The sequence below is a fragment of the Pinus tabuliformis genome, chromosome 2_2 (genome assembly GCF_031772625.1).
Source record: "Pinus tabuliformis cultivar Carrire ecotype Pingquan chromosome 2_2, CPIR1, whole genome shotgun sequence".
Taxonomy (NCBI): Eukaryota; Viridiplantae; Streptophyta; class Pinopsida; order Pinales; family Pinaceae; genus Pinus; species Pinus tabuliformis.
Genome location: NC_142300.1, coordinates 132,540,872 through 132,558,267, shown reverse-complemented (window position 1 = coordinate 132,558,267; position 17,396 = coordinate 132,540,872).

Here is a 17,396-nt window from a genome sequence, read left to right as displayed (position 1 = left end):
TCCCAACTCAGGACATGATTTTAGCAGTTAGATATATGTATTTTGTTGTATCAGGTTTTTCCTTGCCGCCCGAAGCTTCTCACTCTCTAAAAATTTTGACAGAAAATTACAGTTTTAGTAAAGTATTTCAGCCATCGTCTCTGCCTCTAATCTCATACTTAGGGGGCATCTGTTATATAACAAAATGACCTCGTCATCAAATCAGAGGTGAAATACAGCATGACTGAAGCAAAGACCACAATTTCTGGCCTTGAATCCACACTAACACTGGTTTTGCACTGCTAACCTGCTTTATAAAGCTTGTTACCAAGCATAGAGGAGCATTAGTCACCCTGCTAACTCAAGTTATTAGACCAGGGGGAGCGTTAATGAAACTAAGAGATGTTCAAAGGGACAAGCCAATGAATTCCCTCACAAATATCTAGATATTTATCCCTAGATTTTCTCAAGAAAAGCAAGGAAACATCTAAAAACAAGATATTTAGAGAAATTCCAATCTGAGCATGAAGGCAAATGGGAAAAATATTGAAAATAGGGCAGGTTCATGGCTTTTTCCCTAATGAACTCTAGGAGGAGCTTGGCACCCCTAACTCGATTGCTACATAAACAATGAGAGGGCCATTGTGAAAGGGGTTAGAGTATTTGAAAGGATATCCCATTAAGCTGTTGTGAACTGTCATATACTTGAAGAAGTGAATTGAAAGAGAGAGAGAGGGAGAGGAAGAAGGGGCAAGGGAAGGCTGATACAATGGATGGTTGTAATCTCTCTTCCATTATAAATACAAAACTGCAGTTGTGTTCCCTACTCCATAGTGTTGGTAACATTGTTCATTGAGTTGCTCATTTCGATACTTGTCGAGTTGAGTAGTATAAGTTGTATACAAATATATGTTCATTGTGAATTCTTATATTATCTTTCTAGAGTGTATGTTGTGATTGTGTTTTCCTTCCCTTTGTGTAGGAATTGTCTTGGAGCCGGCTTTGGAGGAGTTCTTCTTGGCTGCATTGAGATCTCCAAACAAATCTAGAAGGAGATTTGAGGTAAACACTCTTTCCATACTTGGTTAACTGATATTTGATAGATGAACATGTGTATAACTTGGTAGCTTCTACAGATAATCTTACAGTCTGTCAAAGGTCTCGAGAAGGCCTTTGAGGGTAGTTTTCATTCTCCATACACCGTGAATTTTACCCCATAGCACTAATTAACTTTGAACCTGGGTCAGGCCCCCTCAAGCCAACACTTAGCTGCTGATGTTTTCGACCTTATTTCTGATGTAGATGTCGTGGAAGTGGCGAGGGTTGTGGCCAGTGGAGTTGTAGGAGCCAATGATGCTGCCAAAGTGGAAGGTGCTACTGTAGTAAGTGTTGGGATAACAGTGGTAGGGGCAGTCTCAAGACTAGCTTTTTTTAACTGTATCAAGCCATCTAACTCCTTTTCCATTTCCTTTAGTTGATCATTCAATTGTAAAACCAGGTCCATCATCTCCTCCTAATGAGTTTAGCTCTCAAGGACGTATTTTGTCTATGGGTGCTCTAAATGAAGAAATTTGAGTTGTTTTTTGAGAGCAACAATGTCCTCATTCTTCTTCTTTATTAGCTTTTTAGCAGCCTTGATATCATTGGGATCATGTTCTAACTCAATTAACAAGTCCCCCATTGACTCGATCTTGTTTTCCTTGGCCTTTAGGGAGGCCTTTTCCAATTTGTATTGTGTTGTGATATTGTCCAATTAACTATGCAGCTTATGTGCATCCATAGCCTTTCCTGTCAAGGTGGAATAAATCATCTCACCTACCTACTTGTGGAATTCAATCTAGTCAATGGGATGAACATCCCTAGCGAAAACCTTAAAGTTTGTTTTCTTGTATTCAGCTGATGTTTTTGGCTGCTGGACAGTAGGCTACATGAATGACGCGTGCATTTTTCCTATTTTGATGTCAAAAGCTGACATCAACTTGCTTTGATTTGCCAGTGTGTGCTTGAAGTATTGATCATAGGTTTTAGCCTTCAACTTCTCATTCCTCAACTTGATTTCTTTATATATGTACTTGATGTCCTTTTATTTATCCACTGGCATGGTCAAAGAAGAAACCTCAATAGTGAGTTGTCTCTCAATAAGCTAAGTGTTTGATGTTGAAGGTTGTTGTGTTTCTCCTAAAGCTGTTGTGCCTTTGCTTCTTTCCACCATTATATCATTGTCAGTGATTTCCACGGATTCAATGGGGTCTTCCTGTTCAGTTATAGGATTAAGCTTGGGCCTCTTCCTGTAATTGATCTCGAATTGTTCATTTGTGGTTTCCATAATTGAATTGTAACCTTCTTCCCTGTTTCTCTTTGGGTTCCTATCTTCATTTGCTGGAGTCTATAAAATAGGAGAAATATTCATTGGTTCTCCTAGTTTTGAAACCTACAGGAAGGAACTTTCATCAATTTTTTTCTCTACATTAATCAATGTATTTTCTACATCAACTATAGTATTGTCCATGTCTATTAGTGTGTTTTCCAACCATTCTAATTGGTTGGCAAACCTCTCAATGTCTAGTCTGGGATGATGGATAAAAGGTCCCAATTTGACCTTGATCCTCAACTTATTTAAGAATCCATGAGGGTCATACTGCCACATAAAAATGTTTTTGAAATTCATTTGCTGCAAAATGTTATCTGCCTCTAGTCCAGCTTCTCTGGTATTACAAATGAAGGGGCCTAATTGATTTTTAATTTTGAATTGGGTTTTCTTCCTAGCTGCTAGGAAGTTGACTTCACCAGAATTGATAATCTGCCTAAAGTATTCTAGTGCAAATATCCTCATGAGGAGGTATTTGGGCAGTTTGTAAGGGGTAAGTTGGCATCCATAAATTCTTATTTCTGTGTGCTTCTGGTATAGATACCAGTCTCCCACCTTACTGTTCTTGGCCAACTGTAACACCATTTTGATCTCTTGACTGATTCTGGGCTGAGGGTTACTGGTTAGCATATTCATGACTGGATGGAAAAATAAATCAATGAAGTCTTTGTAATTGAATATAGTGGAACTGATTGTCTTCCGAGAGGGTCACACAACCTTCTTAGGAGAAAGGGGCGCACAACCTTCTTACGAGAAAGGGGCGCGTACTTCTGGATTAAGGGTGTCTAATAAATAATTGACCTTGGATTTCCTTTGGTATCCAACTTCTAGATGCTGATAGAGAATTTATCTGATTGGTCATATAAAAACATGTGAAATAATACAGATGATTACTTGAAGACTATTTCAGTATGTAATCTGGTGAATTTTTCATGCATCCTATCTGCTATTAACTGAGCATAGTTGTAAGTTATAGCAGGAAGCTTGCCTGGGCTAAATATGGAAATGAATGCCAGGACAACCTCATCCACATGCTCATCTGTGGTATATCATAAAATGCAAGAGAGCATGGTAATAATCTGTTTGGCTCTCTTGGAAAAAATGGTGGCAGCATAAGGGGGACTATCTGTGGGAGTATGACATTCCTCTCTCATGAAAGTTTGGAAAATTTGGGCTATTCTGGGAAATTCTAACTTGGTATAGAGGTCCAACAATTCTCCAATAGATAATGGGGTCTCAGTAGGGCTTGGTTGGACTTGCAACATTTGGTTAATGGATTCTACAATGATGTTAAACAAGACTTGTTGGTCAGGGGTGACAATGGCTCTTTGGTTGGGAATGTAGCAAGCATGAAAGAAGTGGATGACGTCTGGGAATGGGTGTACTTTTGGAAAAAAAAATATTTGTTCAAATTAGACTCCCAAAGGTGAATTTCATCGTTCTGGTTCAAGAATTTGTCCTTACTCCAGTAGTGGAGTTTTAGAAGGTAAGCAGGGGAAGCAATATCCTTTATTTGGAAGTCTCTATCTGCTAATGCAAGGTGCTTGATGTCCAAGTGAGGGGTTTGCAGAGGTCTCACATCCAGAAAGGCTTGGAAAGCCATAACTAAGTTTATAGATTTGAATTAGGCTTTGTAGTGGTTTCAGGAGTGAGGTTTATGAGCACTAATAAAGTGGTAGGGAAGTTACAGTCTATAAAAGAAGGTTTTGGGGGATACAAATATATTTCTCTTCAAGTCAGGCAAGTTTATTTAATTAATTCAATTAATTAAGCTTTCAATTTAAATTATGCATTTTGAAATTGAAGCGTTGTCGACCGGATAAGTCGTTCTTGCGGACAAGACCGACCTCCCTAGTATCTAATGATATCTAGCGACAAGAAAACCAAACAAATTCTATCTTTCTCTAAATATGCAATTTATAAATAAAGGAAAACAAGTGTTTTAGGCCTACCTTGGGTCCAATGCACGTTTGTGGAAGCCACACTCCGTTGATCCAAATGAGCTCCCTTGTAAAGAATCTGCAAACACAAACAAGCACACACATTAAATAGCACCTGAAAAGCCATAAAGCATACTTATCATGATGATCAAGGAATTCATGAAAAAAATCACATAAGACAATTTGTTGAGAAAAACGAATCTGATTGTATTAACTTTAATCAAAGAAGAACTTTACAACCTTAGTGTCTTGATGATGTACAAGCTCCTCCCAGGGTCCAGCAAGAATCTCCTCTACTTTGACAAGTTTCACTCTCTTCCCAATGAAGCCAGAAAGGTATGTAATCTCTCCTCTTAAGCTTAACTACAAAGTCTCAATTCCAACAGCATTTACCCTAAAAAATGTCCAGCTTCTAACCTCCCTAGAAACCAGCCCAATGCCTTAATTTATAGTGCAATGGAGGGAAGTTACTAGGTCCACTTTCAAAGGGATAATCTCCTCTCATCAAGGGATTAGCTCCTTTAGTTTTGGGATGCATGAACCACCTAGGAGCGAACCATCCACATCAAGATTCCTTATAGAATCATCCAGAATTAACCACAAGTGAGTTTTTAAGAATAAACTTGCACCTTTTTTACTTTCACAGGGGTCCACACCCACTCCTTTAGAGATAGAGCGGGCAGGTCCGCAGGTAACATGACCATGGGGTGCGGAACCACAGGTAAGAGTAAGAGAAAGTGTGGAACCAGAGCTTTATTGATTTTTAAGGACTTTCTCTCATTTTCAAAGCTTTACATGAAGAGCTGAGGTTTGAGACTTGCTAAGGAGGAAAATATGAATGATGATAGACCCATACTGACTGCAAATAGTCATGGTGACAATATTTTGTGTAACAGATTGCCCCTATAGTGCGAAGTTTGTAATAGATGAGGATTTCATTTATCATCTAAGAAGAGTGAAGTACTTTATCATTTTGAGGATCATCTTGTGGAGAGCCCGGTTGGAACCTGTAAAAACATTCAATGCAAAATATATATATGAAATCATATCATCGCTAAGGTAGGCATTCCCATACTCAGATCAAAACTGACTAGAAAACTAACTATTGCTCTGATATAGGAATGATCTTCTAATACATCACAAGTATAGACACATGTAGACACAGTATGGATGCAGCCATCTGTTTATGAATAGTTCGTTGTATAATGAATACAAAATTCCTCGCAGCCTGGATGGTGGAAACTAGATCCAGGGTCTTGATTTCTACTTCCCGAAATAGTACGATTCTATCCATGTGAATGAATGTGTTGAAGTTGAACATGGTAGAAACCACTTGATTACCAGTCAATGATGTAAACTGTTAACAAGTGTGAGAGAAACCACCTGTTGTTGGGAAAAGTATCCAATACGGAACGACCCTATCCCACTCTAAGGGTGATAGTACCTCAGCAACAACCGAATGCAAAGCTATTCAAGATTACTTCTTTATGAGATGTAAGAGAGAGGAGAAAGAGATCCACTAACCATTATCTTCCGCTAATGATTGATCCAATCTTCCCTCTTTGCTGCTTGTTCCCAGCTCCTTTCTCTTTCACTGGCCCAGCTACACCAAAATCCTGCAAAATGACAAGAGAGGGAAACTACAAGCAACATACATTCATAATTGATTCAAGGATTAGAATAAATCAAATATACAAGCATCAATACGCCATTGAGACACATGCATATAGAAGAACCTCAAATGCTTTATTAATGGAAGAAGTAAAGTTCTGAGAGTGTTACAACCATAAGAGGCCCAATCCAGCAACACCTCCCAGCAGAAAGAAATCTCCTCTTCACCTCCTTCAAGCAAATCACCCAATAGTTCTATACTCAAACCAACAGCACTTCCTTACATTCACAAGATTCCAGCTTTCCTAGACCTCATGAGAGAGCTCTATATATAGGAGTTTTGGAGAAAGGATGAGTCAGCTTGAGCTTGGCATGGAGCTAACTAGTGTCCTCTCCCACTTCAGTTATTCTTCAGTTCTTGAGTCCACTTGGAGGTTCTTGCTTCCACTTGGACATCTAGACCCTCTTACTCATCACAAGGCGAATTCCTTGATCCAAGTGTCATTTTGGAAGCTTCCTGGGCATTTGACACATTGAAGAATGACTGAAGTGGGAGAGGACACTAGTCAGAGGGTGTGCCAAACTTTTCGCAAAACCACAGAATACGTTTTACGGTACGAGTGGTCGATCTTCGTGAATGCTGTGTTCACTGCATTGCGATCAGTAGGGCGGCCGACACGGTTTCCTATGGATAAAGGCTTTGTTCCTATAGGGGTCTCCCAATATATACGCGACGGTACGTGGGAGCACAAGTTCGTATTGATACTTATCGCTTCACCGTGGAGGAATCACCCAACCACTCAACGCTAAGATACCACGTTTAACGACGCCGGAACACGTCTCTAGCTTAGACCTCTATGTGTTTGCATTATGTTTCAATGCGTTGTTATGTAAATTCAATTTATTTTAAGGTTGATCTTGTTTAGCAGTTTTCCTTTATGGATCACCACGAGATGTATAGTAACACTCCTAAATGCAGTCTAAGATGATAAGCAAGCTTTTCAATCTTCCAACTTTGAAAATCTTAACTACTGAGGGAAAAGAAAGATAACATCTTTTCACACAGATCATAGAGCACACACTAATGCATTTTTCCCTAAATCAACATGAAAACTGTCATAATGCACATGCACAATGCAAGTATTTCTTTTCTCTTTCTTAATGTTTGTGCGACACAGAAAGAAAGTTGTTGTATAATTTCGAATTCAATTTCAAGTGAAAGCAAACAAGCTTGTCCAAAATCAAAAGACACCTTAAGATTTACTTGTTTCGACACTAGAAATATATAAACTCAAACCATATGATGAAAGCAAAAGCTCAATCAGCTATGAACAGCAAATAAACTAACTCTTAAGATCAAAACGACACTTAATCACAGGTCTAGATCTAAGAGGCCATAGCAAGACTAGTTCACTTTCGTTATGGGAAACTGTAAATGATACAAGAAATACACAAAGAACAAACACAGTTTCTTTATACAACCGAGGCAGAATAGTGGCAAGGAAAGTTGGTTTCAGATAGGTACATTGACTGGTAACAGGCTGCAAAAACAAGAGTGAAAACAGGGCAAGAAACAGCAGGAAACCCCAGTAGCACAAGGCAAGACTGGTTCAGCGCAGGTGGTACACAGGAAGTTTGACCTTCAGCGCAGGTAGCCCCTTCAGGAACTGCGCTGGAATGTAGACAACCTTCACACAGCCTGCACTGAAGAACGAAACTTTCGTTTCTCTTGGTTTCCGGGTCACAGATTGCTAAAAAATTCACAGTTTTTGGCCAAATCAGAAGCTATCAGTCAAGTACACACTAAGGGATGAAAAGGAGGATGAAAAGCTATCACTAAGAGCTTATTAGAGTCCTTGTGGATCAGCTCTTCAAATCATAAACTTGCCCAGAAACTGAGCTAGAGTAGCTGCCCTCTACTTTGCATTTGAAAGATCCAAATGCAGTTCGATTCGGTACTCCCTGTGTTTATGAAATGAATAGCAAAAACACAAACAACCAACAAGATATGTTCCCCAGCGGAGTCGCCAATTTGTTGTTGCGAAAAGTATCCAATACGGAATTACCCTATCCCACTCTAAGGGTGATAGTACCTCAGCAACAACCGAATGCAAAGCTATTCAAGATTACTTCTTTATGAGATGTAAGAGAGAGGAGAAAGAGATCCACTAACCGTTATCTTCCGCTAATGATTGATCCAATCTTCCTTCTTTGCTGCTTGTTCCCAGCTCCTTGCTCTTTCACTGGCCCAGCTACACCAAAATCCTGCAAAATGACAAGAGAGGGAAACTACAAGCAACATACATTCATAATTGATTCAAGGATTAGAATAAATCAAATATACAAGCATCAATACGCCATTGAGACACATGCATATAGAAGAACCTCAAATGCTTTATTAATGGAAGAAGTAAAGTTCTGAGAGTGTTACAACCATAAGAGGCCCAATCCAGCAACACCTCCCAGCAGAAAGAAATCTCCTCTTCACCTCCTTCAAGCAAATCACCCAATAGTTCTATACTCAAACCAACAGCACTTCCTTACATTCACAAGATTCCCGCCTCCTTAGACCTCATGAGAGAGCTCTATATATAGGAGTTTTGGAGAAAGGATGAGTCAGCTTGAGGCTGGCATGAAGCTGACTAGTGTCCTCTCCCACTTTAGTTATTCTTCAGTTCTTGAGTCCACTTGGAGGTTCTTCCTTCCACTTGGAGATCTAGACCCTCTTACTCATCACAAGGCGAATTCCTTGATCCAAGTGTCATTTTGGAAGCTTCCTGGGCATTTGACACATTGAGGAATGACTGTGCCACTTGGCCAATCTCGCCCAGCGCAGGTAGCCTTCATTAGAGTTGACATTCAGCGCAGGTACAGAGTGGAGTAGTTGACATTCAGCACAGATGCTCAGTTGAGCAGTTGACATGATCCCGAATTTGCCTGTTTTTGAGTGTTTTCAGGTGGAGAACTGATATTTAGTGCTGTGGTTTGCTGACCTTGTTCCTCTAGGGGTAGGAACAACATGTTTAGGGACTTTGGATCCCTTAGATTATTGACATTTCATGCTTCATGCTGTAAGGCACAAAAATGTCTATAACACCACCAGTAATGTCAATGGCTCTCAAAGTACTCAGTACAATCAATGAGATGTGAATAGATGTGTTGATGTCGAACATGTCATAGAATCCTTTGATCGAAGGTCAATGATGCAACCTATCATCGAAGGCAAGAAACCTGCCATTGAGGCATGCAGATCCAAAGGCACTGACGATTTATAGATCATATTTCTAGATAATGAGCTGAAGTCGATAGAAAGCGATCCGTCATAGGCAAGCCCACAACACAAAATCATAGATCAAGTTTGAAGAAATTTAGTTGCAAGGACTGACTCAGGGATGGTCAAGATGGATGACAGATATTTTTCAGATGAATGGTTTATTTTCACTGACCTCTTGAACACATAAAGACACCACAGATGGTTTGGTGACAATTGACCCAAAGTTGATACCCAGAAATCGGCTGAAGACTTTCAATGTGGTTTGATCAACTGTTAGGCAAAGGATTTCCCAACCCAGGTGAATAAAAGTGTCATGTTCAAGAGTGGTTACAAAGTATGACAAACAGGCTCATTTTTCTCTCTTTTCCGCTGCCATTTCTGGCAAGTACCTCTTTATTTTTGACAAGCTTGAGGAGGATAACATTTTCTTGATTATAAGCTCATCCTTCGGATGAGTCCAACTTAGTTTAAATTCGAACCCTAAGAAGGAGTGGTCTGTTCCTGTTTGTAATTGAACAATTCCTTTACTGTTAAATTTTAACGAGTCCAGTATAGGAGAAACTCGACGTTTTTCAATTTAGAGAGTCTGGAGAAACTTAAGAAGACTCCATGGTTGTCCTTTTTCATAAATTTGTGTCTCCCAAGCCCGAAAAAGTATAAAATAATACTTGAGAGAACCGCTTGATCATTAGGACCAAGGAGTACTTTTCATAATTAGTGCCTCTGATCTAAAAAAGTAAAAAAGCGATCAATGACACGTCATTTTATAACCAATATTGAATTTGAAACGACAAAAATCCGGCAATCTTTTCATGTTTTTACGATCAGAAAAGGGTTGTAAGTGGACCGTCTTTTTAATTCCGTTTTAACAAGCTTAAAAAGAAAAACTCGGCAACCTTTTCATGTTTTAGGAGTCATAAAAGAGCTTAAAGGTGACTCTAATGTTTTTTGTCGAAAATGACCAATTTTGCCTGAAAAATCCATTATCCTGCACAAAAACTCAAATATTACTCGTACCTGTTTAAAATAGATAAAAATGCTTCAAAATTTACCTCTTTAAAGTGAAAAATAAACAAATTAAAAACTCATTTATTCAAAAAAGCTTATAAAAAGGGCTTTTGTAAATTCATTTTTACCATTTGACTTCAGAGTGAGAAAAGAGAGCTTTTGGTCAAAAACTTCCCATGAAGATTGAGGAAAATCCATCCGTTGGAATCGAACGTCGTCTCCTCCAGGTAATCCAAATCATCTCACTCTTTCATTTCATCCGATTGAAAATTGTTTTTAGGGTTTTATTTTGTTTTTTAGGAAATTTCTAGGTTAAAAACCCGCACGCGGGGGTCCGCAAGCATAGCATAGGAAACCTGCGAACCCCGACTTTTTCGTAAAAGGAAAAAAGTCAGGGGTCCGCACCTGCCATGAAGGCAAAGTGCGGACCCATGCACTGTCTCTATCAGAGAGAGTGTGGTCCCCGCAGCAAAGGTTTTTAAAAATAAATTTTTCAAATTCCACCCAAAACTTTTGATTTTAAATATTCTAATCCGCCTTTTTATTGAATGTAGGGTATACATCATGCTTGATTGGCGGGAATGGGAGCACAAGGATGTGGATATCGCCGCTTAATCATCAACCTTCGATTGATGCATTGGAGGCATGCGGTTTATACAAATTCTAGGCCATACCTGGCATGAGGGCCCAGGTGGACTTTTTGGAGTGGCTGGTAGACAGATGGAATATACAGGACCAGTGCTTCTTTATTGGTGGTCACCAGCTCGAAATGGAGCCGGAAGACATTTACTTTTTGAGTGGTTTGCCTAATAGAGGTGAACATTTGACTCTATTCGGGACTAGGACAAATGGCCAGTCTGTCGATAGCCTCCGGCTAGAGTTTTGTAACGACCAAACTAGAGACAAAGGGATTGATATCAAAACCATATCCCTTCCTGAGCTCAAAGTGATTGTGTTTACTGTTACCATGATCTGCGGAAGTGCAACACTACATATAGCCACTGGATCCCAAATGCGGATCGCATTAGACTGCTTTCGAGGCACCATCTTCAACTGGTGCGAGGCTGTGTTGGCTAATATAAAATGCCAACTAACTAGAGCAAAGAATGGACAACTGAAGACCTTTGGATATGGTGCTTTAGTTGTGAGCTTTGGTCTAGAGAGGGTCCCAATGTTGGTCCCACAACATCTTACGGTTGGAGTTGGACTTCCCCGAGAGCCCAAAATGATGTGTTGGGTTGCAGTTATGGCCCGTCATCCTAAGGAGGGAACAGAAGTTGTTTGATTCACTCCTGAGTATTTTCATTGGTTGGAGAACCAAGTATTTGCTATTCAGGACTTTCCTTATGCTGGGGTAGATTATCGTGGTGACCCAGACATGGCTCTTCCACCAAGAGAGCAATGGGATGACTCAGGTAAAATCATTTTCAACATTTTCTAATTTAATTTTTTTTGTTTTTATCTCGTCCCAAAATTGATGGTAAAAGCTTCAAATGCAGATGTAGGTCCACGGAGACCAGCCACTCTTCGGCCCTATGACAGGAAACAACCAGCTGTAGCAGCACCAGCCCCACAGGACGAATCTATAGAGACCTTGGCCGAATTGGAGAGTCATCTAGAGCATTTGACAGCAGACATTCAGGAGACCAGCATAGATGACATTCCTCTTAGGCTACAGCGCTATGTGATTGGGGTCCCAGGACCTTTCAGGAGGTTCCTTTGTAAGGTGGCCCATACAGTGGTTTCTTATCATGATCATCACCAGTGATAGGATGATTGCCTGTTGTAGATACATATGACATTTTTTGCTTTTTGTACTATCATTTTTGTCGATCATAAGGTGTTTTCCAACCTATGATCGAAGACGATGTATATTTGACACACTTCTATGCTATACTATATCACTATTATCGACTTATCTTGTAAAACATGTTATGAAATGTTTTTAAATTTACTTGTATGATTATTGCAAAAGTCTACTTAACATTCGAGAAGAAATTGCATCTGCTAATGTATTTAAATATATTGGAATATGCTGATATTCAATATAGTCAAATTCACGTTCCAAGAGACGAACTCTCAAAAATAATCTTAATAACATTGGATTTCTAATGGCATATACTCTATTAAGTTGTAATACAATGAGTTCAGAATCTAACCTCACTATCAAACTCTGAATCCCAAATGAGATAGATTCAGATAATAACTCAATCACTGCACTATACTCAGAAATGTTGTTCGTTGTTTGACCAAGGCTTACCCCATGCATAGATACCAACTTGTCAGAGGGTGAAAAGAGAACCCAAGATGCGGAAGAAATGTTCCGTGTATTACGACAAGCACCATCAGAAAAACCAATGTATGTTTGGAGAGGTGTCAACATCTGCAATATCAATAGTAAAATCAAGATAAGCAAGAATAATGACAAAAAACACTCTCTAAACTAAGCACACTTTTTAATCTAAAACACACCAGCTAGAAAGAAAACTAACCTAACTAAAAATCTCCACACCCAGATTTAAGCATAATACCTCTTCAGGTAAAGACCATTTCTGGGTTTACCTAAAGAGACCCCGTCAAAGTCTACAATTCATAGGCCCCTTTTGCCAACTTTCGCTTAACAACATAAGGACCATGCCACATGGGTACGAATTTTCCAGCGCCTAATTTATCATTTGCTTGATTGTATAATAAGACTAGGTCTCCTTCCGAAAATTACGAGGGGTAACGTTTTGATCATACTAAGCTTTAATACGTTTGGCATGAGTTTCGATTGCTAATGCAGCATCACGTTGATTCTCATCTAGCTGAGCTAAGTACAACAAACATTTTTCCTCTTCAAAAGTGGCTGGAAGTAATTCGATGGCCATTTGCAATGACAGGATTTCACATTCAATGGGTAACATAGCTTCCAGACCATAAACTAGTTGGAAAGGGGTGAAACCGATTGACGTTTTTACTGAGGTTTGATACGCCCAAAGCACTGAAAATAGCATGTTATGCCAATTTGACCTATGAATCCCAATGATTCTTCGAATCATGATGACTAGAACTTTGTTGATGGCTTCAACCAGACCATTAGCCTGTGGATAATATGGAGTTGAACTATCGTGATGCAGGCCAAGTTGGTCTGTAAGTTTAGTCATCGCAATGTTTCGAAAATGATGCCCATGATCAGTGATAATCACTTGTGGAACACCAAACCTAGAAATTATATGATTGAACACGAAAATCACAACAGTTTTACCGTCTGCCTCAAATGTAGGCATCACCTCGGCCCACTTGGTAAAATAATCTACTGCAAGGATGATATACGCATGCCCCCCGGCCGAGTGAGGGTTACATGTAATAAAATCGATACCCCATTTCGCAAAAGGACCGACAGAAATTATAGGGTGGAGAGGAGCAGGTGGAGCGCGCATCTTTCAATCAAAAATTTGGCAGTTGTGGCATTTTCGGACCGCGTTAACACAATCTTTAAACAAAGATGGCCAGAAATAGCCAGCACATAATATCTTTTGGGCTATGGAAAACCCAGACATATGACCGCCACACGCTGTAGAGTGACAGTCATTTAAAAACCCTTTCATATTCCTCATGAGTTAAACAACGTCGGAAAACAGAGTCCGCCACACAACGATAAAGTGTATCTCCAATAATTTTGAATTGTTGGGATTGGAATCGTATTTTCTGACATTCTGATCTTGAAATTTCTGGCCGAAAGGATTGGGTCTGGAGATAAACGATGATATATCCATACCATGAATCTAAAGTGATGATTAGAAACAAGGATTCGTCTGCAATGGGCTCCTCCACCACAGTTTCCGTGTCAACACGCGGGAAGTCACACATCAACTCCGCAAAAACTAAAGATTTCTTTGACTTAGACTTTTCAAATTATAAGTCAAACTCCTGCAGGATCACAATCCATTTGGAGTACTTGCCCCCTAGCAATTGTTTGGTCAAAATATAGATCATAGGGTTGCAATCATAAATTACTGTAGTTTTGCGTAGTAAAATGTAATGACGAAAACGATGAACAGCTTGAACAGCTGCCAGTGCCAATTTCTCCACATGTGAATATTTTAACTCAGTTGGATTTAAGGTTTGACTAAGGTAATATATCACATGTTCAGTACCGAATTCATCTTCCTGAACTAACACCATTCCAATGGTGGAATGCGAGGCGGCGAGATATAAGAAGTAGTCCTGGTTTTAGTTGGGAGGATGTAGTAACGGTGCAGGGGTCAACACATGTTTTAGTGCATCAAAAGATTTGTCAACTATCTCATCCCAAAAGAATGGAGTATTCTGTTTCAACAACTGGGTAAAACCCTTTGTGATCTCGGCGTAGTTAGGAATGAATCGACGTAAAAAGTTTGCTTTCCCTTGCAAACTTTGGAGTTGGCGAAGACTCGAAGGAGGAGGCAATTTGACAATAGCTTCAACCTTCGAGGGATCGACGCGAATGTCGGCTTTCAAAACAATGAACCCCAGTAACCGACCCGTTTCTATACAGAAAACACACTTGTGTGGAGTCAACCTAATTCGATAATTCCTACACCTCATAAAGATTTCTCGCAAATGGATGAGATGATCAGCTCGATGTAATGAATGAGCAGGTAAATCATCGAGATAGGGTTGCACAATGTGCTTGATGTCATGAAACACATAAGACATGGCTCTTTGAAAAGTTGCCCCGGTATTCTTGAGCCCAAAAGGTAATTTGCAATAAGAAAATGTCCCCCATGGACAAATGAAAGTTGTTTTTGGTTGGTCAGCAGGTAGAATATTGATTTGATTATATCCGAAAAAACCATCCATGAAGGACAATATTTCACTGCCGGCACAATCATCAATGATTTGATCGATATAGGGAGTTGGGTAATTGTCTTTTGGACAGGCTCGATTAATATCCCTATAATCATACATATTCTTATTGTTCCTTGCTTTTTGTTAACGGGAACAATATTCGATACCCAATCCGTTAACGGAATTGGATAGATGAAACCTACTTTAAGTAATTTTTCAACTTCTGCTTTAATGGCAGCAGCTTTTCGCGGGTGGATCTGACGCAAACATTTCCGGACGGGTTTAGAATCTAGGTAAGTTTTGATTTCATGAACAACAATTGTTGGGTCAATTCCTGGCATTTCCTCATATGACCAGGCAAACACGTCACGGAATTCTTGAAATAGAGCCTTATATGTTTGAATTTCATTTTCCATACAAGAGGCACCTATATGAATGTTTTCAACAATTCCAGGCTTAACTGAAATGTCAATAGGAATAGTTCGAGAAATATTTCCCAAATTTAACTCAGAATCAGGATTTTTCATTAGATTCTGAGGTTCCTTGACATAATCAGTCATAAAAATAGATGAAAAATCATTTTCAAAGCGATCAATCTCAGGTAAAAATGAAGATCTATGATGAAGATCTTCCCATGGTAAATCATCAACACACAGGATTTCACGAATTTTCTCATCAGTGTGAACAAGTTCGGAAAACGTTGTTGAATCTGAGTTTGATGTTGAAAGTGATTCTTCATGGACCACATTCATTAAGTCAATTTCGGTTGAAGAAGGGTCGGAAAATGACTGCACAACCTGATACGCAATTTCATATGGACTCAAAGGCATAACATCACCAAATGAATATATCTCAGATTCGGAAGGTACGATCCAAGGATCATCATAAACAATAGTGTCTGATGAAATCATATGAATGGTTGCAGTAGAAGATGATGCGTTGATAGGAGGAAAAGGAAAAGTTCCTAGTAAACCAGAATCTTTAACCAGTCCCACTCCAACATCCTTATAAGGGATCGTTGTTTTGCCGACATGCTGAATACTTTCAGAAGAGGCTGGGTCGGATGAAAAGTAAGTTAGTTGGTCTATAGTTATGATCTTTCCATTATGAGGGAACTTTATAAGCCGAAAGACCAATGAAACAATAGCTGTCATAGCATAAGACCAACTACGACACAAGAGAAGGTTGTAATCTAGAGGGGCATCAACCACCTCCACATCTAGATTAACAGTTTTTCCTTCAACCCCTATAGGTAAATCCAGTAGAATACCAAAAGAATGGAACCCATGGCCATCAAAGGCCTTTAGAATCGTCGGGGATTGATTAAGTGTAGGAGAACCAAGCAATCTCCAACACTGGATCGACATAATACACGTTGAGGCTCCCTCATCAATCGCAGTCCTATAACAAGGTATGTTTTTGACTAACATTGGAATCTGGAAAGCCATTTGATGAGGTAAGCGAGGTGTACTATTTTCTAGATAGAAAATTATAAGGTTCGAGTCCTGAATGTCAACAGCTCCTATAGCCGACAATAGTAATTTACGTTGTGCTGGACATGATTGCAACACTTCCAAAGCCGACATTGCTGAAGGTGAAATAGCCAAATCTTCAACAATGTTATAGTTCTGAGCCACTCTCGCATGTGGATTGAAAGCTGACTTTCGAATTATACCCTTGGCGGGCAGTTTGATTACTAAGTCTGGGTTAGGTTTCTCGATCTGTAGTGGATCGGAACTGGGAGTTGAAGTTGATGGGTTCGAATTAGAAGATTCTGCTTCCTTACCACCAACAGGACTTTTACTTCCATAATCTTGTGATCGAGTTGCAATCCTAACATGGGACATCATCATTATGGGTTCCTCGAAGGCATTTGAGGAAGAACCTATCATCTTACTATCTTTGATGATTTTCACAACCTCAGCGCGTTGAGGGCAGTCTCTTGTAAAATTCTCTTCGTAACAAATGAGACAAGGATAACGAGGTTTGCATTTCTCATCAATAAATTCCGTTTTTTATGGTTTCTCTTTTGAATTTTTATCTGTTTTATTTTTCTTCTTCCCTTTCTTTTTACCGCCGGATTTTGATTTCGCCGTAGATGAATCTACAACATGAATATCGGCAGAAATTTCAGCAGAAGAATCTCCTGTCGGGGAATCTGGTAAGGTTATGATAGGAGAAGAATTCTTGGAAGATTTCTTCTTACTTTTAGTATTAACCATACCAATCATACCATCAGCGGCATGAGACCCTGAAGGAGCTGCAGTTATTTGATTTTGTTTAGGAAGGTCGGGGATTTTCTCGTGTAACATAACAAACTGTGTATAAACTAAGTCAAGGTACTGAGCTTGAGCAATTACTTGCTCTTCAGTAACGACTCCTGCCTTAGCTACATCCTCAGTGA